Source organism: Ictidomys tridecemlineatus, unplaced genomic scaffold (assembly GCF_052094955.1).
Source record: "Ictidomys tridecemlineatus isolate mIctTri1 unplaced genomic scaffold, mIctTri1.hap1 Scaffold_75, whole genome shotgun sequence".
Taxonomy (NCBI): domain Eukaryota; kingdom Metazoa; phylum Chordata; class Mammalia; order Rodentia; family Sciuridae; genus Ictidomys; species Ictidomys tridecemlineatus.
The window spans coordinates 274,513-301,566 of NW_027525461.1; the positions used below are offsets into that span (position 1 = coordinate 274,513).

Here is a 27,054-nt window from a genome sequence, read left to right on the forward strand (position 1 = left end):
AGGAAGTTTAGTGGAGGCATGGAATGATCTCCAAGGCATATTATTAAGTGAAAAAAGCAAACTGTAGACATCAAATAAAGTACCAAAACAAAACTATATTAAACAAAACAAAAATTAACTCCAGTGGATCATAGATGCTACTGTTAAGAGCCATAACTAGAAGACATAGGAGCAACATTTTGTAATATTGGGCAATGACTTCTTAGATACAATACCAAAAGCATGAGCAAGCAAGAAAAAAAAACAGATCAACAGAACTTAAAATCTAAATTGAAAACTTCCATGCTTCAAAATATCAACAAAACGGGAGAAAATTTCCATAAAACAGTGGAAATATTTATTTGCAAATAAATAAAAAGTCTGATAAGTCACTTGTATCCAAATATATATGAAAGATCCAGGGCAGGGGCTCTTGCCTTTGCAATTGAGCAGGACAAAGTCACTAAGTAAATTAGAAAATAAAAAGGGCTGGGGATGTAGCTCAGTGGTAAAGAGCCCCTGGATTTAACCCAAGTATGGTGGAAGGGGAGTTTATTTGTGTGTATATATACCTTCTAATGAATATTATTTGTTTTGCACATCAAAAGTTGCCCCACTGGTAAGGTAAGTTTTTTGAAAAACATCTCAAAGTTTTTCCTGAACTATGGAAGACACAGACTGTCTCACTGCCTGAGACAACAAAAATGACGTGTAACTTTGGGAAAATTCAAAATGCCCAAAATGCGAAGTTTTGCTGAGCACAAAAATGACACTACAAATGGAAAATTGTATATCAAACCTCCAGTGACACATCACAGTCAAAACACAGGAGATCAAAAATACTATATAAGGCTTGGTCCAGTGGTGCATACCTATAATCCCAGTGGCTCAGGAGGCTGAGGCAAGAGGACTGTGACTTCAAAGCCAGCCTCAGCAATGGCAAGGCACTAAGCAACTCTAAATAAAATACAAAACAGGGCTGGGATATGGCTCAGTGGTTGAATGTCTCTAAGTTCAATCCCCAGTCCCCCAAAAAAACAAAATTATATAAGAAGACTTCAAGCTCTGTGTACAAGGTGGGTATGAAACACAATACTTCCAGCCACAGGGTAGGCCCTAAATACCCAGAGATTATGAATCCCAGGTTTCTGTTAAGAGGTCGGTTAGGGGGAAATCCTGAAATAGGCCAAAGTTGGACTGATCTGAAGAAACTTATCTGACCAGAAGAAAGTAAACAGAACAGGCCAGTGGGAAGCTGAGATCACTGATGAAGTCATCCCCCCAAGCCCCTGCTACTGCTAACAGTTCTTCACTGAGAGACTGTGAGCTCTTATTTTATGCACTGGTCATATTAGCATGATAACATAAAAAAGAACTTGGGAATTATTCAAATCCAATTCCTGTTCATTAAATTAACCTTTCTGGGCTAGAGTTTTTTCATTTGTAAAATGAACATGCACTGAATTTGATTCCAAACCTGCAGAGATTAGAGAATTTACTTAGGATGTCTGTGTGGTACACACCTGTAATCCCAGCTGCTTAGGAGGTTGAGGCTGGAAGATGGCAAGTTTGGGGCCAGCCTAAGGAATTTAGCCAGACCTCATCAAAAAAAATAATAAAATACACTTTTTACAAATGTTTTACTTACTTGTTTATTTTGTGGTACTGGGTAAAGGGCGCTTTACCACTGAGCTACATTCCCAGCTTTCTTATTTTTTATTTTGAGACAGGGTCTTTCTGAGCTGCCCAGGCTGGCCTTGAACTTGGGGTCTTCTTACCTCTGCTGTCTGAGTTTCTGGAGTTACAGGTGTGCACCACTGTGCCTGACTAAAAAATAAATAACAGACAAATTTAAAAAGTGAAACTTACAGAGGTGCGTCAGGGGCTGCTGAACAGCACAGCTGACCTGATCCAATGCTGCAGAGAGTAAGAAAGTTAAAAGCATTTCCACAAAGTTCAAGGCTCTCTCAACCTTGCAGAGCCAAGCCACCCTAGAAGGCATCACTAGGTTACAGCATGTTCCTGGTGGCCACATAAGTTCCAGGTTACCAAGTAAAGGTTAATTGGAAAAATGCATTATTTTTCTTATTTTTGATTTCAATTTAATTTCAGACTTACAGACAAGTTGTGAAAGAGTGCAAAGAATACCATCTGTGCTTTACTTGGATTCTGCAGATAAACATTTTTCCCACTGGCTCAGTCTCTCCCTCCCTCTCTCCCCTTTCTCCTGGCTCAGGAGCAAAGGAGCCGTGTTCTTCCTGGACACTAAGGACATGGTCTTTGTAACCACAGGGTCATGATGGGAGTCAGGAAATGATCCTGGAGCATGGTGCGGACTAACATGCTGCTCAGCTCAGGTGCTGCAAGTCCCGAGCACGTGCCTCCTCCTCCTGCTCCCACCCCCCAGCTCTTTCCTCACCTTTAGTCTGTGATGCTTCCTCCTTGTCTTTAGAATTTTTCATTGTCTTTTATGTGGTAGGTGGACGCTGGGCGGGTGTGGACGCTCTCTGGGTCATCCGCACTGGCAGGAAGCCACATGGTGAGTCCTGGGTGGGTGAGTCCTGTGTGGGTGAGTCCTAGGTAGGATGATGTGCAGAACCATGCTGCTGCTTGTCCCGTTCTTCACTGAAAGAACTATTTTTTCTCCTTTGGAATTCCTGACTATCTTGTGGGGAACGTTTTGAAACTATGTAAATGTCTTGTTTCTCCCCAAACATTGTAGTCACACTGGTTCTTTTTATGAAGACAGAAGAAAGCAAAACTCCTCAGCAAGATTCCCATCAAAATGATTGTGGTGTTGAAAAATGTAACTTATATAGCATTTGATAACTATCAGGTGGAATTCCTTAGTACTCACTATGTTAAAGACTTCAGGCCTTTGTGATGCTTTTTTTTCAAAACATCCTATATCTAAGGCGGACTCAGACTCACGACTCATGCGGTGTGATTTTGTGAGTGCTGTTGTCTTTGATAGATGAGTTACTCCCACCACTTTTGTATTTGTCTACTGTCAAGGGTGTAATAAAATAAACAAAAATGCTTTTAGAAAAGATTGATTCCAAGTGCCTCTTCTTTTCCTCCTTTTTCTGTGTATCTGCCAATCTCAACCAAAGACTCCACTTTTACTGTATTGCCCACCTAAAAATCCCCAGCCGTGTTTCATTTCCAACTCTTCATCCAATATAAGCCTTCCCCTTCAACTTAAGAACTTTTCTCTCTTCGGCCAAATTAACCTACATAATTTGCTTTTAAAAAGCAAACACCAACTTATGTTTTTCTCTTTCTGCAAAGTGCCCTTCCAGTCTGTCTTGATTCTGTCCACATTCCAGATAAAATCAAGGGCATCTCCATAAAGGGAGCCTGACCTCTCCATTGAATGTGACTTCAACTGCACATGGTCTGTTTGGTACTGTAGGGGAGATGATGCAGGAGGGACTTACACAGGGAAAACAGTGGTATAAACGACATGTCAGATACCGACCAGGAGGTCCATAACCTCTCTCCCACAGGCCATTTTCCGGTGTTCTGCATTTGACTAGACACTGCACACAGCACACACACAGCACTTTTCAGTACACATTCCCATGTGTGTGTCCATGTGTGGTAGCTAATGAGGCTGCATCCCCATAGAACCCAGCATTTATTAGCTATTCAATAAAGAGGTGTTTTATTGACTTCTTTTTTTTAACCTTTTTTTTGGTATTGAGGATGGAATCCAAGGATACTTTACCACTGAGCAACATTCCCAGCCCTTTTTTAAAAATTATTATTATTATTTTAAATTTTGAGACAGGGTCTTGCTCAGTTGCTGAAGCTGGCCTCGGAGTTGTGAGCCTCCTGCCTCAGCTTCCCCAGTTGCTAGGATTAGAGGCATGTACCACACCCCCATTCATTATCCTTTTTGTTCTGGTGAAGCCTTCTCACAACAGGATGGGGGACAGATGTTTCCATTCTTCGTGTTTTAATTCATGTCTAAGTGTGAGTGTTTAGGCTTGGAGCCCTTTCTGGCAGTGAGAAATTGGTGCTGATTAGTTTGGATGCCTTTACTAGGTTTTCCTAGGAGTAAAGGAGCACTTCACTGGGATTTGGGGCTCATTTGAGGGCAAATTGTTTATTGTAGTAAAACATAAATAGGTGCTTCTGTTTCATTAACTGAAACTTCACGTTATAGGGATCCTCATATCTGCCTGTCATCTGTTTTAAATGTTTGACAGCTGTCTGGTCATTCGTAGCTGCTGTTGGGGCACAGAGGCCGAGTCAGGCTCCGGCCTGGAGATGGGGGTCCCACAGGAGTTAGGGTTAACTGTGGAGCTGGTAACTAAAGGGAGTTTGCTTCAGTGGATGGTAGCCATGGTGTGTACAGGGAGTGCTGAGTACTGAGGCAAAGGGGTGGCCGCTGGGGGCTTCAACAAGCAGGCAGGCAGAGGGTCCCAGAGGCAGGCCTGGCCTCGGGATGGGTGGAAATCAGCGTCATGTGGCCAGAGGAGCACACACTGGGGGCTTGTTGGTGTTGGCTTAGGACTATGGGCTCTGGAAGGCATGCGGGAGCTTTTCACCTGGGTTTAAATAAGAAATGGGTACAGACAGGTTAGCAGTAAGCTGGGGTTTACCCAGAGCCAGCCCAAGGATAACCCAGCAACGGACCAGCTCCATTTGAGTCACTCCCCGTGTGGGGAGGATGCCACCAGCCAATCTGTGGCCATTGGGCTAACTCTGCATGCCAGTGCGGTTCTGAAATGGCAGGGTTTTGTTAGTTCTCTGGTAAACAGTTACTGATTCAGAAGGTCATAGTGCACTGCTTTGGTCTTCTAGAAGTTCAGGTCCAAGCCTGTCCTGCTCACCAGGCGCGGTCTTGTGCAGGAGCTTCGGGTCCCCAAATCTCACTGGTGTGCTGGAGGGTGGTCCTGTGTTTCGAATCACCCCAGGGCCTTTAAAAGGTCCAAATTCCCGTGCCACACTCCATACCAATTCAGTCAGAGTGGGGAGAGGTGGCAGTGGGACCCAGCAGTAGTAATCTTTTTAATAGACTTTATCTTCTAGAGCAGTTTAAAGTTTACAACAAAATTGAGAGGAAGGCACAGAGGTGACCCATAGTTTCCTGCCCACAGGCCCCCCAGAGAATGTGGTGTCCCCATGGGGGTCACGCTTGCTGCTGTGTGTTTCATGGATTTGGTCTGTGGTGTCGAGATGCCTCTGCCATTATGGGGTCTCACATAGAATGGCTCATTACTTTTCAGTGATTTCAGTTTGAAGGTTTTTCCTCTCTTTTGGGCCATATTTTGGGGTGAGGCATAACCCTGTTACTGTCAGCCCAGGTGTCCTTCGGCCTCTTGTTCTGTCACTGCGGTGGTATTTTGTATTGAGCACTCTAACACGCTGTGAACCACCATCTGTGAGCTCAGGGACATAGGTTGAAGGTGCAGCATTGGTTCTCAGCTTGAGGAGTCTTTAAGTCCCTCGAGCCCTGGGAAGTGTGAAGTAGGAGTATGTGTCACCTATCAGACAAGCCCCAGAGCACTCGACACGGATGGTAAGACAGACTGCTACAGCTTATTAGAAGTAAAATTGTCTGACTTTGTACCCAAAGTGTCTTATTTTCATCTGCTATGATGAGAAAATATTCAGGTACTTGGTGCAGAATGTCGGGCCGCACCACCAGCGACTCTGGCACTGATGTGTGGACTCTAGTCTTCCATGCAACCCCACCCCACGTAACAGCCCCTCAGTCAGGGCCAGGACCCAGCCGCTGCGGCTGCACTGGAGGTGTTTGTCCCCACTGGGCTGTCAGGACCCAGGGGCTGAGGCTGAGTCCTAGCTTGTGTGGGAAGAATAAATGGCTGATTGAGGAAAGGGAATCAGTCACCAGAGAGAGCAGAGCAGATGTCGAGGGCCAGGAAGGAACACCAGGGCTTTCAGGGACCTTGATTAGTCCATGACTGGCCCTATTCAGGACCTTTTGGATATTGCTCATTTCAGAAACAGAAAGGTCTTTGAGGCTGGGGACGTGGCCTGCTGGCCATAGATCATGGGGAAGGCGTTGGCCTGGCGTGGTGACCCTGTCTGTGAGATAGCAGGCGGGAACTCCCCTTTGGGAGTCCCCTGAGAGCACCATCTGTGCCTCCCTGGACCCACAGCGTCATTGCTGTGAATGCTGTGCTGCTTGCAGTGGTTGGAGCCACTCAGGGGCTGAAGCTTATCTTAGGGCTGAGTTATCTGAGCTGTTTGATTTTTTTATTCTCCTTAATTTTTTTATTTACTTTTACCAAAATTCAGACAGATATTTGTTGAACACATTGCAAAAGTCCAGTGTTCATCCAGCAATAAGGGTGTACACACCGGTGAACGGGGACACCGTCCCTGCATTCTGATGGCCACAGACATTGGTCCTTCCAGCAGAGTGTGAGCCAACAGGGGAGCACAGGATGTGGGGGGGCTCAGGGTGGGGGCTCAGGGCAGATGCTGGAGGAAGTCGGTTGAAGATTGGGCCTGCAGCATAATTTCAGACAGAGTGGAGTGGAGTGTGTTCCTGACAGTGAAAAGCTGGTTTATTAAGGTGTAGGGCTCATGGGATGGAGTGTGTTTTTGTTGCCTCCCCTACTTTGTGCCATTCACCTGGGGAGCTGGAAATAACAGAGAGGAGCCTGCATCAGCCCCAGGGTGGCCCAGCTCTGAGGAGCATGGCTGCCAGATTCCATGCTTTCCCTGGGATGTTCTGGAATTTAACGGGAGTTCCCTCATCACCTTACTACAGTCTTCCTTCTCTTTTAAAAAGTTTTTATCCTAAAGTGAATGTACACATGAGAGAGACCCACTTCCAGGGTGGATGTGAAGTGAGCCCCGGGTACTCCCTCCCCACCTGGGAATTGAGCCTGCCGGGCTGTTCCCTCACACCGGCCTGCCCTGGCCCGGGGAGCCATTCCTCTAGCTCTGTGCTCAGTGCATTGTTCACTCTGCTCTTTTAGTGTCTTTTAAGAGGCCACATCTGTGCTTGTTAGGAGATGTCACAGTGTCAGACTGTCATGGCATAGCGAGAGAACATAGACAGGCCACAGTTGCTCAGTGGCTCGGGGAGATATCCTGACTACATCAAAGTGCTTCAAACAATTTTTCAAACAAAACCCTCTTTCAGTTTCAAGGAAGTAGCAGGACCTATTATAAAGATAAGGATCTTACAAATCTGCATGCTGCAGGTGGACGCTACCACAAAGTGACCAGCCAGCTGAGCGCCAGGCCAGCCTCGACTGCCCCAGTGATTTCTTCATAGCGATGCTGCTCAGTACATTTCCAGTGACTTCACTGTGTGAGGGCTAGAATCACTCGGAGGAAGCTCGTCCCGGTGGGGAGCTGGGCGCCACCGTTGCTTTTGTGTTACTTTAATAATTCAGAATGTTGAAATGGGCCACCTCGGGAAGTAGCCTCTTGGGTGAACCATTCCCAAATTTGCTTTTGTCTTTGTTATGATGGGCGTTGTTTTGTATTCTGTCTTTTCTTCATTCTTTTTTCTTTCTCAAATGTCCTGTGTCTCCATCTACCGTGTAGGAACATCAAGCTCTGAATGTCAGTCGGCCATGGGAGGGATGACCCCGGCCAGCTGGTCCTGAGGACCTGTTTTCTGCTTCTCAGATGGCTTTGTAGGTGTCGTTGGTTGGGCTGGGTCCAGGCTTGAGCGGCACTGTTACTTTTGACTACATGCTGCCTTTTAGTGGTGAGATGCATGTTAGAAGCCCTGTTCTCTGGACAACGCTAAGGGAACGGTCCTTTTGGTTCTGATTTCGTTCCTACTCTTTAAACTCTGGTATGACTCAGCAGACTTCTGCTCCTGGGAGAAGGCCCAGGGATAAAGCAGGCCCACCCACGTCACCACGCAGGGGCTCCTACATACGTTGGCTTATGTGTAATGAGGACCTAGAGCTGGCCGTCAATTCTCATTTCACTTCATTCCCTAGGCTGTTGGTTTTCCCAGAAGTCAGCAGGAAGCTTGCTTCTGGGCCAAGGCTGAAATCATGTCACAGCCTTCTTGGCCACTGTGCCATAATTGCAAATCCTAGGTTTGAAAAGAATCTGTTCTTATTCAGACTGGGGTTCCAGTCTTTAGTGACATGGAATGTAGACTAGAACAGTACTTTCTGGATATCTCAGTGTTCTTTATGTTTGCATTTTCACCATTTTAATTAGCCTGTAAAACCTCCCTTTTATGCCTCTGAGGGGAGCTGCCTGAATCCACAATACTTTTACTATGTATTTCCATAATACTCTCAGTCACTTAAGAAGGTGAGGGTGGGGCTGGACAAAGTGCACCATTACTAATTGTTTAAGAAAATCATCCCTTGCTTGAGCTGCATGGAATGCAGGCTGAGGGGGAAACCTGTGTGAAGTTTCTCTTTCCCACACAGGAGAGCATCTCTAACAGATGCTGTTCACAGTCACATGCACTTGGTCAGGAACTGCTGCAGTGAGCTTGGCCAAAGTCCTTTGGATTCTAGGCTGGGGGTATAGCATGGTGGTGGAGTGCTTGCTAGCATGCACGAGGCCCTGGGTTCAATCCTGAGCACCACAAAGAGAGAGAGGAAAAGGCATTTGGATTCTGCAGACAGTGAGGTGCATGGAAACCATGTGCACCTTGAAGCAAGCGTTCCGACTGAACCCTCCCTACCTGAGGCATTCTCTTCCTTGTCCCCCATAGTGTCACAGTGTCCCAGGGATCCCAGTCTCCCCATCCACAGCATCCTCTGTCCTGAGGTACCTTAGTCAATGGTCACCTTTATCACAAGGTGACCAAGGTGGTTGCTGGAGCCTGAGTAGGATGGTGGGAGATGGGGTCTGAGAGGTTTGCGAGACTTGGCCACAGAATGCAAGGACTGAGCCCATCCCTATGTGGGAGCCATGGAGAGCTTGAGCAGAGACAGGATCCAACTTGTGTCTCTCACATCATTCCTCTGGCCCTGTGGACCACCGTGCCCAGTGGGTAAGATACCAGTGTGCTCAGTGGGTAAGGCCCTGCAGCAGTCTATGAGCAAGACCATGACTTGGTGGGGAAGGGAGCTTTGTGCTCTAGTCACGGGTCTCAGTAGAGATCATCTGTTTTGCCCACAGTTTTGGAGGCTGTGGTGAGCAGGAGGAGTCAGGGAAGGGTCCCAGCCCCCAGAAGGCTGGTTGCCATGTGCTGAGGGAGAAGAGGGTGGGAAGGAACGTTGAGGGGCGGGACTCAGGAGCTGAGTTTGAGGCAGCCAAGTGACACTGGTAAGGGGCGAAGCGTGTGCTTGGCATATGGAGCTGCTTGGAGTCTGAGCCTGGGTGAATGAGAAGAGGAGTGTTGACTAGTGCTCAGGCAATGACAGGGACAGAAGAGGTCAGGGAGAGCAGGGAAGGAGTGGCAATAGGATAGGAATAGAGTCAAGGGGGAGTGGGATCCAGAAGTAGGTCTGTAAGACGAGCTGAGAACGAATCCTGATCTAACCACCTTGAGGTCGCGGCAGCCCCTGAGAAGGACAGCGCCAGTGTAGTCGCCAGTGTGGTCTTGGAGGTGAAGGCTGAATATCCACATTCAGGAGAAAATGGGAGACTGGACACGGTGAGCAGGGCACACAGTTCTATTAAGATTTGTAAATAGAGGACGAAAGGGCCACAGCTGCAGGATTGAGCTTTGCCCTTAAAACTGGGATTGAGTGTGAATGTGGCACTTAAATGGCTGGCAGTGGTGATTTCACAGCCAAAGGAAAGGTCAGGGGCAAGAGGGAGAATTGCTGGATCGGCGTCCTTGGGTGGCAGGGCAGAGGAGCTGCAGGTGGCTCTGCAGAGATTACCGGCTTGCCCGTGGTGGGAAGGCAGGACCTGCTTGCCCATGGCGGGAAGGCAGGACCTGTGAGCAGATGCTGTGGGGGCAGAGGTGGCTTGGAGGTGTGAGAAGTTCCCTTCCCGGTGTTCGGTTTCTTAGGGAAACAGGAAGTCAGTCAGTAGTAAGAAGGAGAAGCTGGCAGAGGTGGAGATTTGGAGGAATGTGGGCTGGGAAGGACTTATCTGCATCCCAGATTGCCTCATGCCTAGAATGAAAACAGGAAAAGTACCCTCTGGCCTACCTGGTGCCAGGGAAGCTCAACTTGATGTTCTCTGGCCAGCACAGCCTGGCGAATCTCCATGTGGGTGTCACTGGATTTTGTTGCAGTGAGACAGAAACAAATCTGTGGGACAGGCAGAGAAATTTAACTGCTTCTCCTGGTTCTATCAAGCTGTGTGAAATTCGCTTTTCCTTTTTACATCCTTGGCTTGCTTATTAGGATGGTGGGCAGCTGAGTCTGGCCAGCTAGATCCAGGCACTGTCCCTGGTCTGGCTGCAGTGATGGGTGGATGGGATATGTGGACAGACTGCTGGGCGTGTTAGGAGCCTTCATGAGAGGCAGGGCTGTTGGGAGTAGCCGACACACACTTAGTATGCAGGAGTTACAGGTTGTCCCCACACCAGGTGAGAAAGGCAGGGTCTCCTGGAGGTCAGCGACCGCCTGTGGAGGGTGAAGCCCACCCTGTGGCTGTGTGCTTTGGAGGCTGGGCAGGGAAGCAGTGCATACAGGAGGACTTGGGGAGCGTGTGCTGGGTGGCTGGGGGATGGTGGGCTTTAGCTTCAGACCTGGCAGCAGGATCAGTGAACCAGGTGTCAGGGACACTGGGAAGCCAGAGGAGACGTAAAAAAGCCTGACTGTGAGGAATGGTGAGGATGCAGGCCCTGACACAGAGTCTGGAGCACTGGGACCCAGCTGCGGCTGTCACAGCCTGGGGCAGAAGAAAGGCTACCATCACATTCCCGACACTTGACTGTGCTCCACACACTCCCCTACAACACAGCACCGTCTGGCCCATTTGTCATCAATGCTGAGCCAGAAAACCCTGGGTTTAGGTGTGGCCATTTGGGTGACTGGCCGGGGTAGGGCCAGTCTTAGCCAGATCACCAGAAAAGGGAAGGTAAACACAGAAACCAGGAGCTGACTAATGGCCAGGGCAAATGGCCAGGGCAGCCAGAGCGCCTTGGGGAGGACGATGGTCAGCAGGGGATGAGGGAAGTGGGCTCACTGGTCGGAGTCCCTTTCTCTTCCTGGAACTAGCCGATCGTCTAGATTTGGACTCAGTCCTGGCTTCAAGAGCTGCGTGTTCCCATTAGCCAGAGTGATGGGATGGTTCATATGAAAGGCACGAACTAGTAACCAGCTTTGGTACAACTAGGTCAGGCCTGGCCTAGAGTGCCTAAAGCCGGTTAGGCATATTGGATAATATTTCTGCTCAAAATCATTAACTGTAAACGTGGCTGCTTGGCCTCGAGCCCACAGCTCTGCAGCCAGGCCTTGATCTGGCTCAAGAATCCCTAGGAAACTTGTTTGTGACTTTAGAGCCTGGCTTTCCTTGCACGGCTTTCTGTGGAGACAACTAGTCAACAGGGCAGAGTGAGTCAGGGCTGCTAACTAGCCTCTTCCTGCATGAACTGGTTAACTGGCTCTCCTGGCTTCCTGCTTGGTTCTGAACTCCAGTGCCCGGGCCTGCTTTTCTGTTTACCCACAATAGCAAGGGACTTCTTTTGTTTGCTTTTAGTCTGAAGGAAGGGCTTGTTTTGATGTTTGGATCACAAATAATAATCTATTGTTCCCTATAATAATAATCCACCCTCTTTTAGCAGAAAAAAATCTGCTTGATGTAGTGTGGCTATCAGTTTATTTAAAAGAATAGCCAAAGTGCCCACTGTGTCCTGAGAATAAATATTTGGAAGATGGTTGGGAGGAATGGGGGAGTGCCCTCTTCTCTCTAGCCAGAATCATCCTTAATGCCTCAGTAAGGCTCTGAAACTGACCATCAGTCCTGGTGACAGTATCGATCCTTTTCTGCCTGTTATGTTTTAAGAATCATCAGAACAATGCACATATTCACTACCAACAGCTTGTTTTAAAATATCTTATTTTGAAGGGCTGGGTGAGTTTAAGCTAAGAATTTTAAAGAGCCTCAAGGAGCAGCCGAGCTCAGTGTGCCAGCGTGTGTTTTGCCCACTGAAGCTTTTCCATTAGCTGAGCCCAGGACATGGCAGCGAAAACATCCATCACTGGCTGCATGAACACAGCTCTGTTCTCAGGATCTGAAATCAGAGGCCACTGCAGGAACTATTATGGATTGCTGCTAAAATGGGAATCTTCACTCAAAAAAACAGACTCAAACTAAGTGAAGGTTAGAAACAAACGTATATGGCCCTAAAATTCTTAGCTTAAAACATATAGTCCAATGCTTTAAATGTAGGTGAAGAAAGTTCTGGGGGTCACAGTGCAAATCTGAGAGCTGCTTAGAGGAGTAGGATGTGCCTCACTTTGCCGCAGACAGGCCACGGGGGCAGCTGCCGGCTCTCAGTGGGTGAAGGAGAATTCTGGAACTCCATGCGCCAGGGACACCATGCCACAGAGGCCATGTGGGAGCTGAAGTGAACTTTGCCAGCTGAGAGGGGCCGTCTGAAAAGTCTACACACTGGTTCCAGCTGTAGAGCATCTGGCAAAGGTAGAAACAGGCCGAGAAAGGTCACCAGGGACTTGGGGGCAGTGAACCAGGGCCCAGCTGTAGAGATACTGTGTGTGGCACTGTGACAGTGGACACATGTCATCGTACCCAAAGAGTACACACAGAGTGGCACTCACATGAGCTGTGGGCTTTAGTCAGCAATGCTGTGATGGGCTTGCTGACCAGCTGAGAACAACGTGACTAACGGGAGCCAGTGGGGACATTTGTGAGAATTCTCCACTTCCTATTTAATCTGTAAACCTACAACTGCTTTTAAAACGTCTGTTGGTTCTGAAAACATAAATATTAGGTTTAGTAAAACTGATAAAACTTACACAGAGATGAAAAATTGTGCTCTATATGTGTAATAGGAATTGTAAAGCATTCTGCTGTCAAAAAATTTAAAAAAGAGAGTACCAAAAAAAAAAAAAAAAAAACCTTTGAAAACTTAAGACCATCAGCAGTTACTCTGTAGGAAATCTTTAGAATATCCTGCCAGAAACGTATAGTTCTGTTTTGCTTTTTTTTTTTAATCTTCTTATTTTTTTGGTGGAATATTTGTTTTGAAATGGCGGTCAAACCCAGGGTTTTGTGAATGCAAGGAAGACGCTTTGCCACTGAGCTACATTCCAGCCCCTGTTTTACTTTATTAGTTTTAGTTTTGGGACAGGTTCCATGGGTGTGTGGAGCTTGCTTGCCCTGCCCTGGCCTCCTGAGTCGCTGGGCGTAGGGGCGCGCACCACCCTGCTCTGCAGTGTGGTGTGACAGCAGTGAGTTCCTGTGTCTGTCTACCTCCTTGTGTCTTCTGTGTCACCTGGTGAGTGTAGGCGTGATAGTCACACTAAGCCTCACTCCTGTGCTTTCCTTCTCTCCAGGGACAGCTGGTGTGTCAGCCTTGGAGGCATATACACCCAAAGAAATCTTTGCGGCAAACGGGACACAAGGGAAGCTGCCGTGTGCAAGTTCAAGTCCACTAACGTGACTGGTGGGTTGACGTTCGTCTCCTGGAGCTACCAGCCCGAAGGGGCTGACACCACAGTGTCGGTAGGAGTGCCCTCTGCCCCACAAGGCCTGCCGCAGGCTTCTGTCCTACTGTCCTGTGAGGACAGTCCATTCTTCGACTGCCCTTTTCCAGAATGAGTGTGGTCCTGGTTTGCTGTAGGCTGCAGGCTGTACTCCAGGAGAACATGAGCAGCGTCTGTCCTGCTCCTGGTGCCCACTTCCCACGCTCCTCCACGGTCAAGCCCTGTTGTGAAGTCCTCTTCCCTGCAGGGTGGCCTGAGCTGACTGTGTTCCCTGGTTGTGGTGTGCCTGAAAAACACTTGCCCGGTTTCCATTTCGGCTGTTTTAGGCATTCGCCTTGCTCCCTTCCCACCTCCTCCTGAGCCCACAGGCTGACTGTGGGACAGGCATGTAGGATCATCAGGAAAGGTCCCAGCACGGCTTTCCTCTCACCTTTGGACGCCTGGAGAGGCAGCTGAGGGTGGAACAGGCAGGGCCTGTGTGGGGGGTTAGTTAGAAACTGGGCGGGTGCAGGGTGGGTGCTTATTAGACCTGGGCTAGTGGTCTGTAAAGTGGAGGTGATGCCCCAACGTGGGGCGCTGGAGGAGGAAGGTCATCAGGAGGACCTGGGGAGTGGGCCCTCAAGGCACCACCCCCATGCACCTTGTTGTGTTGCTGTTGTCCTGTCACACATCCTTGGAACTTCGCCCCTACTTCAGCAGTGCTACACATTTTAGGTTGTGAGCACTTTGCAGGGACAGAGTCCATCAAGTAAGAACACCCACAGAAGTACCGTGGTTTGAACATCGCAAAGTCCACGTGCTGGGAATGTGACCCGTGTTCCTGCGTCAATGGAGTGAGAGGAGCTTGGGTTCCATCACAAGGTGGAGCTCTCCATGGCCCTAGGGCTCCAGAGAAGAGGAAGAGGGAAGATCTGGCACTGGTCTATCTCACCAGGCAGTGCCCCCAGCCATGCCCTGATGTAGCAAGAAGTGCCCACACCTCCCCCTGGAGCTCCGATGGAAAGGCCGGCAGCAGTGACTGCCTGCTGGCTGTTGGGGTTGCCGAAGTCCGTGATCTCGGGACTTAACTTCTGGTGTTGAAAATATGCCCTCTGCCATTGCTGAAAGGACAGAGGATTGCCAGTCACTTGTCTATAGATCATGAGCTGCTCAGGGTCTCCTTTGGGGAAACTTCAAGTACATACAAGATAATCCTAGCGAGTGGAAGAAAAACACCATTCTGTCTGGCCAATTGGCTTAATTTTTGCATGTGGTATTGCCAAAGCCATGACCTCTGTCCCCCAGGTGAAAGCTGTTGCCCTGCACTGGAACCTAAACCTGGTTTGCAGATTCCAGGACTTAGAAAAGGAGGACCTCTGAGTGGCCTGTGTGGGAGGCGGGGAAGGATGAGGTAGAGTCAGGGTGTCAAATTCATTCAGCTTCCTCACAGGGCCATGTGGGTGTGCTTTTGGGTGGGACAGAGTGCAGAAGGCATGGCCTAGTGGTGTCTGCAAGGAGCTTCCCCTCAGGTAGCTATAAGGGTGAGAGAAGACTCCATGTAGAGGTCTCAATGACCAGGGATGGAGTCATTCAGTTGCTCTAGACAGGGAGAGGGGTGCAGCCATCAGCGTCGCAGGAGGACAGACTCCATGCATGTGTTCTCTCAACAGACTGCAGCAAACTTGTGAGGCCTTCCCTTTGCTATTCTCTGAACAGGGGGCTGTTCAGTCCACAGACAATAAAGCAGTCCAGCCACATTGCTATCCTGCCACTCAGGAGCTGCACAGGAGGATCATGAGTTCAAGGCCAGCTGCGACAGTTTGGAGAGACCTATCTCAAAATAAAATAAAAAGGGCTGGGCATGCAGCGTAGTGGTTGAATGCTCCTGAGTTCAACACACAGTGCTACAAAAGAGAGGAGAGGGGGACAGAGGAGGAGAAAGGGGAAGGAACCACCGTGCAGTACCCCAGTGCTGGAATTATCCCTGTTGTGTGGGTTGAAGAAGACCTGCATAATCCAAGGCATAATGTTAAGAGCATTGCTGGAGCTGGTGAGGTGCTGCACTCCTTGGGAGGCTGAAGCAGGAGGATCACGAATTCAAATCCAGCCTCAGCAACTTACCAAGATCTGTCTCAAAGTATAATGAAGCCTGGACTAGAACTCAGTGGTAGAGCAGCCCTGGGTTCAATCCTCAGTACTCCCCCCCACACACAAATAAGAATGTGCTGTTTCTGGTTCACATTTTTACCTAATCAATTTATACTCACAGTTAACTACAGAATGCAGTTACTGATTAAAGGATTCTTTATTTCTAAAATATTAGGATGCATTTAATCAGGGACCAGGTAGCCCTTGTTAGGGCCCAGCACACCTTGGATGGCTCTCCTGGTCTGTGGACCTGGGTCCCCGCGTCTGACGCGCACTTGCCCTTCCATGCTTCTCCTTCCCCCTTGGCTCCTGTGCTCTCTGGAGCAGTCTGTGTGGAGCTCTGGCCTGCTCCCTTCCCACCTCATCCCTTCATGCTCTGTTTCCCTCCTCCTGAGCTCTAGCCTTGTGCCATCCTTACCACCAGATGCCCCAGCTGAATACAGTGAAAACAGGTGTTTTGAGAGGAGATAGACCTGTCTTACAACTGGCAGCTTGAACTTTTTAAATACTGGTTGAAAATGAGACCTGGTTTTTCTTGTGAATTTTTACTGTTTTATTCCTGTCTTTCACTAGGTCATCTTCATCAATTCAGTTCACAGATGTGATTCCTGCTGTGTGTTAAGGAGTGCAGAGAGGCACATCTTGTCCCCTCTCTTCTAAGGTCACAGTCCAATACAGGACACCTGCCAAGAAAACCCACTGCAGAAGGCGGCTGTGGGCAGCATCGCAGAGCTGCTACCACTGCTGGCCCAGAAATGCCAGGCAAGGGCAGAGATGCTGTGGGAAGGGAGGCAGACTTCTTGCTGGAAGGGCTTCTTTCCTGGGTTGAGAGTTTGTTTATTGCCTGGCAAAGAAGGGAGTGAAGGGCTTTGAGCAGGCAAGACGTGACCATTCCTGAGAGGCATTCAGTAATGGAAGAGCACGAGCCTTGGCATCGAAGCTAGGCTTGAATTCCATCAGGAGGGCCTGTGACCTTGGGCAGATTGCTGTGTTTCTGCTGGTGAAGTTCCAGGGTGGCCATGGGAGTGTCAGTCGAAGAGGTGCACATTCCTCCTGTTTCTGCGTGGCTGGCAGCAGTGCACATTGCCTTGTTCTGGAGTTTCTTGGTAAGGTGACTGGCTTTGGAAGACCGATGCTGTTCCCCTCTAGAGGGAGGTAACATTTGCTTACTGCCCAGTGTAGTAAAGACGCTGTGACTTTGGGGTGAGAGCTGGGCTTGCCTTTTGCCCACTATTGAAGATTTGGACTTGAGGTTGGGTGTGGCAGGGCACACCTGTAGTCCCAGATGCTGGGAAGGCTAGGGAGGGGATCACTTGGCCAGTTCAGGACCAGCCTGGACTGCAGCAAGACCCTGTTTCAGACAACAGACAGAGATCTGGGCTCCGTCTTGGATTCCTCGCCAGTGATGCAGGCTCTGCATGTGCAGCATCCACCCAGGCCCCTCTGGGCCATCCCTGGGGTCTTGGAGGCAAGGGGAGCAGGTCAAAGCTTCCTGCTGCGTCCTACATAATAAGGCTCATCTCCGAGTCTTCTTCATGGAAGGAAGTCTTCCCCGGAACTGCCCTCCCACACCCCACCAGGAAATTTGTTAGTTTGCAAGTAGGTTAAAACCTCAGACCCTTCACAGTTTCTGATGAGTATTTGGGTCAGCTTAAATGCAGGGTATATATTGGATAAATAGAAATACTAACAGTTATTTTATTTCTGCTTGTTGGTGATCATTTAGCCATTTTATTTTTATTTTTATTTTTCTAGTTGTAGATGGGTACCATACCTTTAGTTATTTACTTATTTATTTTTAGGTGGTGCTGTGGATTGAACCTAGGATCTCACACCTGCAGGGCAACTGCTCTCCCACTGAGCCCTAACCCCAACCCTCATTTAGCCTAGAAGGTAGATTAGCCTCCACTCAGACTGGAGTCGACCAGTTGAGAGGCCACTCTGATGAGCATGACTCAGGTATTGCTATGGAAATGTGGAGACAGGACAGGGAACAGCAGATCCGGCAGCAGGGTGGGAGTCACCTGGAAGAAGGCAGGGATCAAGGACCGCTCCAAGGCTGGTGGCTCGAGTGAGTCTTTTCTGTCTGAGCCCATTTTGTGCTGGATAACATGTAAGGAACTAAGGTTATTTCCTATTGATGGAGGCTGGGCAGACCAAGATCAAGGGCCCAGCACCTGGCGAGGGCCTTCTTGCCATCCAGCTCCATAGCAGAGGGCCGAGGGGCAGGAGCATGTGCTCTTTTGGTTGGACCCCTTATCATGTCATGGGCCTGTCCCGAGGGTGGAGCCCGCACTTCCCAAGGCCTCCTGCTCGCCCCCTCTTGACACTTTCAGCACGAGTTCAGACAGCAGCCTCGGTAGAGATGAGATGAATAGGCAGAAGTTTACAGCAGGTGACAAGCTTGGAGGGCAGGGCAGCCACCCGTGAAGTGGTGGGCCATCAGGTGAGAAGTCTGAAGCACAGGGACACTGTTGATGCCAGGCCAGGACATGAGCACTCACAGAGTAGAGGTGGTTATGAGGTCAGGAGGTGGGTAGGGTTATCTGCCAAGTCACTGTCCCCAGCACCACGTCACTTGTCCAGGAGGAATGAGAGCACAGGCCCCCAGCACAGCTGCTTGGCTTAGATCTGAGCACTGGGACGGTCCCCTTCCCATGGTTCTGGGTCTGAAGGTCTTTGAGAAAGTTCACTGCCAAAAGCAGGTCTGAGGAGAGCATGATGACACTGGAGGATGGGGCTGGAGCTCAGCCTCCAGAGGTGGGCACCTCTGGCTTGGGTTTCACATCTGAGACCTGTTGTGGGCATGGCATTTCTTCCATGTGGAGTCATGTGTGGTGAAGGGGATCAAACCAGGGCCTCGTCCATGCCAGGCAAGCACTACTGTCGAACCTCACCATGGCCCATCCAGGCTCTGGGGATTCTGCCACTGAGTGTGGCTCACTCTGCTCTTGCTCCAATTGCAGTTCTTCCACTACTCCGAAGGACAAGTGTACCTGGGCAACTACCCCCCGTTTAAGGACAGAATCAGCTGGGCTGGAGACCTGGACAAGAAAGATGTGTCCATCAACATAGAAAACGTGCAGTTCATTCACAATGGCACCTACATCTGCAACGTCAAGAACCCTCCGGATATCGTTGTCCAGCCTGGGCAAATCAGGCTGTATGTGGTGGAGAAAGGTACTCGGCCATTCAGCGTTTCCACGGTGGTGGCCGTCCTCTATCCCAGGCTCCACTGGGAATAAGAGTGACCTGTTGGTTGTGTTTGGAGGGAAGGCTTTAGCCAGACAGCTGTTCTGCCTGTGTTTGTGGACCTGTGGCCCACCCCCCAGCCCTGGCTGCTGGGAACTGCCCATTGTCTGGCTGTGTCACTGATTCCCCCATTAGGAGCCTGTGGACTGATCCTAGGGATATTGGCTTTTCAGTGTTGATTGTACAGAACCTGAATTGATGGTGGCTAGTTGAAGAGGACAGTGGGAAAGAAAAAAATCAATGCTGTTCTGATGTCTTCTAGCAACAAAAATTTGACATTTCTAAAAGCAGTACAAATATTTCCCCCTTTTCTTTTCAAATAAGCAGGAAATTCATGTTTACTTTGAGTAGAATGATAAAGTCCACCTCTCAGTCTTGCTTTGGTTTTAGGACCAGGGATCAGAAGTGCTCAGTTCTGTAGTTGGTTCTTTATAGCCAGCGTTTGCGTATCCTCAGTTGGGTACCGGTGTCTGGCTGGGTGACAGCTGAGTGGACAGGGAAGGTGGTGCCTGGCTCGTGGGCCAGGCCCATCTGCATAGGGAGCTGCCTTCCTCCCTTCAGAGTCCTCACCGCTGTCGTCTTCTCTCTCCAGAGAGTCTGCCACTGTTCCTAGTATGTGTGGTGGTGGGCATAATCACTGCTGTGGTTGTGGGTCACCATGATCGTGGCCGTCCTGTACCGAAGGAGGAACTCTAAGCAGGATTACACTGGGTCAGAGACTCTGACTCGGGAGGTGGAGAGACAAGGCAGGGTTTGCATGTGTGTGGGGAGAGCTTGTGAAGAGTGACCTGCATTGCCTCTGTACCCTAACTGGCCTTCTCCAGTCAGTGCCTCTCCCAGCTATGGACAGGAGGCTGGCCCCTGCTCTGCAGGTCCCTTTTGGACAGGATGGGCTGCACTGTTTGGGATGGTCCACTCTGCGTTGGGATTCTGAAGCTGCAGACTTCACTTGCCCTACCTGAGTTTAATTTCTTAGCATTAACCTAACGAGAGTCTTCTTTCTCATTGGGTCGATACAAAACTCTGGTCAGGAAGTCCTAACAGTCCTAGCCTGGTGTGATGATGTGGGGCTCCTCCTTTTAGTAATTTCTCTCCCTACCCCAAACTGGGGCAGTAAGAGTTGACAATAAAATCTACCAGCAAGGGCTGGGGATGTGGCTCAGTGGTAGCATGCTCGCCTAGCATGCGTTAGGCACTGGGTTCAATTCTCTTTACCACATAAAAATAAAATAAGAATTTTGTGTCCACCTAAAAACTAAAAAATAAATATATATATATTTTTAAATCTACCAGCAAGGAAAAAAAGTTTCTGTTTGTGACTTCTCACAGGACACCTTTAAGCACGGTGTGTCTGATTGCAGGACCTTGCCTTTCCTGCCTGGGCTGGAGATCTAACCCACATAAGCTATGTAGAGCTTGTGTGGGGACTGGGGCCCTGTCACAGGCATAGTGCTGCAGGTGCGGGACATCCTGCAGGGCTGGCACAGCACTGCGTGCTGTGCACTCTCTTGCTGGTTGACAGTGGATCCTCGTTTGCGGACTGCTGGCATGGAGCTTAGGAGTGTTGCGAGTGGACGGGCTTGAGTGCTCCGGTGCTGGTGCGGCCCGCGTGGGATGCTTCTCTGGGGCTGGCTTGGTTCGCTTGCATGGCAAGAGTTTTCCTGAGCAGGCAGAGGGTTGGTCTCAGCACAGGACTAATCCAGGTGGTGGCGTGCCAGCTCTTGCCTTGGGGCTAATAAAGGCAGAGCGACGTTCTTTAGGACCCTGCATGGCATCATAAGTGCTGCTCTTCTCACTCTGTTTTTTTTCCCTCCCCTGCCTCCATCCCTTGGTGTGCTGGCCGGCTGCCTCTCCCCCACTCCTAAGGAGAGCTGACGTAGAAGACGCTTGGCACTGTGGCAGGCTGGGCTCCTCCTCTCCAGTAGACACGTGATAACTAATCACAATGCCTGTTGCTGTTCACGTTCCTTGTCCATTCAGCTGTCTCCCTGTGGCCACTAACCAGCTTGCTTCGCTAACCAGCAGTCCTCGAGGTCTGTCCACAAGTATGTCAGGCAGCTGCACACAACGTCCAGATGAAGTTGGTTCCTGTGGCTGTGAGTGCTCTCATGGGAAATGTGCACGCATGTGTGTGTACGCTTGTGTGCACGGATGAGTCTTTGTTTTCTTTCTTCTTACATGAGTTTTATCATCAGTCACTGAGCCTTCTTCCTGTCAGGGTAATTACACGACCTTGGCTCAGCCAGGCAGCCTCCCGTCCCAATGGACACAGTGTCTGTGGTGTGCTTCAGTCTGAGCACTGACACTTTAAATGTGCTCCTCCCCAAACCCCAAAGTTGTCAGAACACTGTCCTAAAGGATTTAAGCTGTGGGGCTGGGTTGTGGCTCAGTGGCAGCACACTCGCCTAGCATGCCTGAGGCACTGGGTTCGATCCTCAGTACCACATAAATGTAAAGTATTGTATCCACCTAAAACTTAAGAATGAATATTTTTTTTAAAAAAGGACTTAAGCTGTGCTGATGACACATCACTTAGGGACTGCTGATGACCCCTTCCAGGAGCTCCTGTCCCCTCTCTCTGTAGCCTTGCTGCTGAAGCCCTCTCACTGGGAGAGTTCACCTGCAGAGTGGCACTCCACACTTCCCACCCTCATGACTTCCTGGGTGGTCTCTTTGTCTGCTGTTTGTCTTTTCTGTTGCTTTTGGTGTGGTTGTGTTACCAGTGGTGAAATAGAATATGGGGAACCAAAGGATGGGGGAAGAAAAGCCAAGACTCACTCTGGATGTAGTTTTTAAATACATTCAGAGGACGTTTGCTTTTGACGATAGCAAAAGCAGATTGCATTAAGGTATAAGCTCACTCCTTTGGACCTTTGTCCCAAAGTAGGGTTTAAAAAGCAGCCCAGACTGTGTTGTGATCAGAACCCCCAGTTTTCATTTGAAACGGGGATGAAGGGGTGGCACCACACTGATTTCTGCAATAGATTCACCACTTAAAAGAACGAGTATCAGGTGGAAAACCGTCTTCAAGGTGGGTGACCCTCGGGTGCCCACTGTCCGCTGTCTGTTCACCTATATGCGCTGTGTCTAGCCTCACTCACCGTTCTGTGTTTGTTTTTATTCATTTTAATTTTTAATTTTCTTTTTACATTTGTTCTCCAAATTGCCATTACATCAGCTGCAACACATCAGAGAGTTTGTCTCCAGTTAAGCAGCTCCACGGAAGTCCTCCTCCAACACAGAGGGTCTGGTAAAGAGTCTGCCTTCCGGATCCCACCAGGTAATGGCCAACAGCAGTCCTTCCCCGGCACCGAGCTCCAAACTTTGGTCTCTTTCCCTTCTGGGTTCAGGAAAGAAGTAGAGCTGAGAGAGAGAAAGAGAGAGAGAGAGAGAGAGAGAGAGAGAGAGAGAGAGAGAGAGAGAGAGAGAGAAAGCAAGCATGAGCGTGCTCAAGGTCCACTCTCGAGAGACCACAGCCTTCGTGTGTGGAGGACACTGCCCTGCTGAGGTTTCCACCCAACAACACTAACACATTATTTGCTCAGAATGTGACTCCTGTGGCCCAGGTAGAATTAAGAAATGGCTTGCTCAGCTGAGAGAGTCTTCAGTGAATTGCCCAAGGAAAATCGAGCAAATTGTGTTCTGAACTGAAGTCCTCTAAAAGAAACTCACAGGAAAAGCCATCTTCCTGGGGTTGAGTAAAACAAAAATGATTTTCATGGATTCTGTAGAAAAACATGGGAGGCTTTATCTGGATGATCGTCAGGCTCAGTTCCCAACTACTGCAGAGATGCAGGAGAAGTGACTTCAGTTGGAATATGGCACAGAGTGGCCTTGTGGCATTGTGGGCAGCACCATCTGGCCATGCTGTGGCCTTGCCGGGCAGCTGCCTGGGTGCCTGGGACCACGTGGTGCTTCAGGGTGTGGAGCCGGCTGAGCTGGCCAGCTGCCTGCCCCACGGAGGTGCTAGTGGGACAGGGGCTTAGAGGAAGTAAAGACGGCAGCCGTGCTTGAGAGACCCTGTGGGTGAGGCCTGCACCTTGCTTCTGGCATGCTCCGTGGATGGAGTTGGAGAATATTATGCTAAGTGAAATAAGCCAATCCCCAAAAAACAAAGACCAAATGTTTTCTCTGATAAGTGAATGCTGATCCATAATGGGGGTGGGGGGAAGCATGGGAGGAATGGAGAAACTTTGGATAGGGCAAAGAGGAGGGAGAAAAAGGGAGGGGGCACAGGGGTAGAAAATATGGTGGAATAAGATGAACATCATTACCCTAGGTACGTGTATGAACACACAAATGGTGTGACTCTACTTTGTGTACAATCAGAGAAATAAAAAGTTGTGCTTCATTTGTGTATTGTGAATCAAAATGCATTCTGCTGTCAAGTATAACTAATTAGAACAAATTAATAAATAATAATAAAAACAAAATTAAAAACTCAGAGATTCTTACTCTAACCAATGACTTTGTCTTTTGCTTTTGTAAATAATTGTGTATAAACAGTCCCATCTGCTTCATGCAAGAAACTCTGGAGAATCTGGAGAGCTTTTTTTTAATATAAATTTTCTTCTACCTATTTTACCTTTATTTTGTTTATTTTTATGTGGTGCTGAGGATAGAACCCAATGCCTCATGTGTGCAAGGCAAGCACTTTACTGCTGAGCCACAGCCACAGCCCTGGAGAGTTTTGATGACCATTCCTTTCTTAAAATAGTTGAAGCCCTTATGGGCTGCATAAAGCTGGCTAGTACAAACCCACAAATACTTTAAGTTCAGAATCAGAGCCATATGTGAGTTGTATGAGATGATTTTCAGTTACCTATTTGTAAAAGATGGTATTTTAGTCAGCTTCTGTCACTGTGAGGAAAATACCTATTGAAGAAATGCCCTCTGCAGAAAGAGCCCCAGACAATGGTTTTGAATTATTTTTGCCATTAGAAAGAATATTTATAAAGGAAAAATGGTAGTTCACTGCCATTAAACATTTGAGCCATCCAGTTCCCTTCATCTGGATTTCATGCTCACTGAGCAACTTTCTGATATTTACCTTCCTTAGAGGTTTGTCTTCAGTGGAAGATGATGTGAGAAGAGACAGGCATTCCAGACACAGAGGCAGTTCCAGTCCTCTTGTGAATCAATAAATTGACATGCTGGTTTCATGCATCAGCTCTTCATGCTTAATTAATTAAAGCTGAGAGATGGATCTGCACTCAGTCTTCTAAAAATCCAGTTCTTAAACCTGCAGGGCCCTGGACAGTAGTGGTGCCACCCTGTGAGGTCTCTCAGAGATGCCAAATACTCATCCTCTGATGTACCTCACCTTGCCTTTAGCAAAAAAAAAAAAAAAAAAAAAAAAAAAAAAACTCCTCTAGCTTTATATGTATCTGCTGACTCTGAGAGCATTAATTATGAGGAACCAGATATGGGTTGGCAAATTGGCAAATCCCTGCTCATGATTAGAGAAAGAACACTAGACAGAAGAGGATAATACAACCCTCCTCCCTCAGCAACTAAAACAAGTCTTAATGTGTTTTGTGTATGAGGATGTTATATAGCCCTGGTCCACTTTCAATTAATTTTAGTTTAGGAAATACATTTGTGTCCCAAGATTATGAGTATTAACTGTGTTTTCATAGCTGTCAATTTTCTCCACATGAAAATAAGTATAATAATACTTACCATGCCCTCATTGATTTTCTAATCATTGGTTCATTTAACAAATATTGAGTGCCTGCCATATGAGAGCTACTATGCCAGGCATGGTGGTATTTGAGGAAATAGAGATGCATGGTTTCTGCCTTCTAATGGGGAAGACATAACTTAAATTAATTGCATTAGTCCATTAATTGCATTAGTACAAACCCCAAAATACTATACACTGGGTGGCTTAAACAACAAAAATTTATTGCTCACAATTTTGGGGGCTGGGAAGTCCAAACTTGAAGTGTTAACAAATTTGGTTTCTGGGGAGGACTTTTCCTGGTTTGTAGAGGGCTGCCTTTTTGCCATGCCTTCACATGTCCTTTTCCTTGTGCATCCTCAGACAAAAAGAGAGAGAAAAGCAAAAAGAACTCCCCGTTATCTCTTTTTATAAGGGTACCAGTCTCCTAGGATCAGGGCCTTACCTTCATGACCCACTTAACCTTAATTACTTCTGTCAAGAAATTTTCACCAAATACAGCCACATTAGAGATTAAGGCTTCAACAAACGAGTTTGAGGGAGAGGATACACAAACATCACTGCTGGCAAATTATTAAGGTGGTCAGGATTGAAAAGAAGAAGCTAAGAAAAACCCTTTGGGGAGAGTTAAATGATATCACCTACCTGGTTCTTTGACCACTCCATTTCTTTGGGTAGTCCATTGTCCAAGACAAGGAGATGTACAAAACAGCCCCCCACTAACTTACCTAATAAGTTCCATTAAACTTTCTTTCCTACAGAACTTCATTGTCAGCAAAATTTGCAAGCAAAACTCCCTAAAAAAATTTTTCATAGTTGCCAGTATTGAAAAAAAAATCTGTAGCATGAACATCATTCAAAGATGCTTGTGTATTTCTGGTTTCAGAACCTGCTCTGCCTCTGCCGCTACCCCTGATGCCCCCTGAAGAAGGCAGCCAGGGTGACCTTGGCCACTGGAACTACACTGTTCTTGCTGCCACTAGAAGCTAGCAAAGCACATCTCCTTCAATGATAACTCCTTTTTGTTTTTATTTTATCTTCCTGTTTTGGAGACCTTAGAATAAATTTACTCAGGACTTGACTCAAAGAAATCCAACACTTTTCTACTGAGAAGGATTTTCTTGTCTATCCAGAAGACTTTTTTTTATCTGAGGGATTGGAGAATGCTCTACCCTCAATTCTCAGGAATATTAATTCCTCACTCAATTATGTTCACCAAAATTTCACATTGAGGTCCTACCCCAGTTTCTCAGAATGTGACCTTATTTGCATGGAAGGTCTTTAGAGAGATGATTAAGTAAAAATGAAGAGTAAAAGTAAACAAACAAGCAAAACTGGTATGAACCTTAATCCAATATGACTGGTGTCCCTACAACAAGGGGAAATATGGAGACAGACACACAGACAGGAAGAATCCCACAGGACTAAGAAGACAGCCATCTACAAACTCAGGAAAATCCTTCCCTCAGAACCCTCAAAAGAAATCAGCCCTACCAACATGGCAATTTCAGATGTCTAGCCTTTAGAACTATGAGACAACCCATTCCTATTGTTCAATTCATCCAATTTGTGTGGGCCAGTCCCAAGGCCAATGCAGAAAATAATCTGCCTTATTTGGTGTTGAGTAAACAAGTGACTCCTGTCATTGCCTGTCATGCCTGCCAGCACATGTCTTTCTTGAAAGTGGAAGTATTCTCAGTTTGGGAAACAGAAGACAGCAGGGGTTTGGGGCAGGAGAATCATTCTTGCAAAAGATACTGAGCTTTGGCAGAGTTGATAATGACAAACACACCAGGCAACTCGGTTACCTTCTGGTTCCTGGGGACCCTGTGCACCAATGTGTGGTTTCCTTGGTGACAGGAAAGCTGCTGGAGAGACAGCAATTTGGGGGACATCTGACTGGTTCTGATGCTAACTGGTTCTCACAGCTTTGATTGGGATGGAAAGATTTAGAGTCCCTACTGGTTTTTACAAATTAAACCCTCCTCTTCTGCTTATAAACATTGATTTATATTAGGGGATTCTCCTGTGACCAGCAAGTTCTCTACCATAGAAGTTGACTTGGTAGAGCTTCTGGCAGGATTCTGAGATTGGGATCTTTGGAGCAGGCAAACAAGGTACAGCTACACCCTAATGTGTTTCTTAGGTGGTGCTTCTGAGGGCATGCATCAGGCAGATCAAGCTAGGAATACAGGAACCACACCAGTTATTTCAACAATAAATTTAATCTAGGCAATTGGTTAGGCAGGTACTGGAAATTGAAAAGGCAAAAGGGGAATATCAAGAAAAGCAACATACTGTAAGAAGCAGTCTTGCTTCTGGAGCTGGAGAACAAAGGGATGAGATTGGAGTTTTAATTATTTAGAAGCTTGGATGAAGGGCCCAGCAAAGCTGGGACCCATACCTTCATGAGTGGTGACTGCCTAGTACTTCTGTAGCTGGAGCTCAGAGCAGAAAAACTAGAAACAG

General features: G+C 47.9%; 1 pseudogene; it reads left to right on the top strand.

Moving 5' to 3' along the window:
• Positions 1–2,305: 2,305 nt before the first annotated feature.
• On the top strand, positions 2,306–23,253 carry LOC101971995 (myelin protein zero-like protein 1; annotated as a pseudogene).
• Positions 23,254–27,054: the final 3,801 nt, after the last annotated feature.